Source organism: Pteropus vampyrus, unplaced genomic scaffold (assembly GCF_000151845.1).
Source record: "Pteropus vampyrus isolate Shadow unplaced genomic scaffold, Pvam_2.0 Scaffold12, whole genome shotgun sequence".
NCBI lineage: Eukaryota > Metazoa > Chordata > Mammalia > Chiroptera > Pteropodidae > Pteropus > Pteropus vampyrus.
In genome coordinates, this window is record NW_011888793.1 from 3,563,564 (window position 1) to 3,564,859 (window position 1,296).

Consider the following 1,296-nt stretch of genomic DNA (forward strand, 5'->3'; position numbering starts at 1 on the left):
ACTATTGGATTGTCCATGGACAGTCAGCCAGAAAAGGCAGGAAGTTTGCAATGGAGCCAGCTCTGTCAACAAAGCTCATACCCTTTCAGCTCTCCATTGGCATCTCTCCCCTGTATCTTGTGGTCTCCACCAAACAGAGTAAACTGTTCTTTGGCATCTGAGTGACCACTAAAGATGAATTTACCATGAGAAGAAGAAAAGGCTAGTATTTCTTACCTTATGAGTCTATTAATCAATGAGAATTCTAGCTTTCAATTAGCCTTTTTATCATTTCTATACTGACGAAGAATGCTCAAGTTCAGACATGAGTTTCTCAAAATGTATACTTCTGTGGATTTGTTAGCACCTACTTTTATTTTATTTTATTTTATTTTTTAACGCCTACAGCACCTGGTATTCCAAGGTGGTCTCCCATCCAAGTACTAACCAGGCCCGACCCTGCTTAGTTTCTAAGATCAGACAAGATCAGGAACATTCAGAGTGGCACGACCATAGACAGCACCTACTTTTAAATATCCCACCTAGTTAGAGTTGTTAGTTGTGCTTGTGAGCATCTATCAGCAAATGTGTGTGCTGCTGTTCTTTCAACTAGAAGCTTTTCAAAGGCAAAGACCATATCCATTCGACACTCCACATCTATATAATGTTCAGTAGTGCCAAATACAACAGTACATCAAATGGCAACCCACAGAAAAAACACATCTCTCAGGAAACTTGCATTTGTCACTGCCAAATTTGGGAGTGGCCACATTTATAACATAACAACAAAAACAATTATACAATATACTGAGGACTCACTTCATGCATAGCACTGTACTAGGCTCTTCAAACACATTCCCTCATTTACCTTTTGAGTTTCATGAAGATAATATTACTACCACTTTGCAGATGAGGAAACAGTCCTACATATAGTAAGAAACTTGTTCAAAGGCATTCAACTATTATGAGGGGGTGCCAGAATTTGAAGCCAGGTGTTTCTTACTTTAGATGCTGTGTTCTTTCTACTATCCTACATTGCCTTCCTTGAAGCCTCTATCCAGCCTTCTCTGTTTGGATGGATGCATATAAGTTATTGGTGGACTAAGAGGTCGGCAGCCTCTTTCTGAATCCAAACTGCCCCAGTCTCTATCACCAGCATTTCTTCTTCTGCGATCATCAGCATTGCCACTCTGGAAGATCTTCTCCCTCTCCGTTCCACCTACCCGAAATCCTATATATCACTTCCCCAGGAAGGCTATTTTACCCGTGCTCAGTCAAATCAATATCTTTTATCCTTGACCTACTAAATCATTCTTA

General features: G+C 40.2%; 1 pseudogene; it reads right to left on the bottom strand.

Moving 5' to 3' along the window:
- Positions 1–378: 378 nt before the first annotated feature.
- On the bottom strand, positions 379–497 carry LOC111732927 (annotated as a pseudogene).
- Positions 498–1,296: the final 799 nt, after the last annotated feature.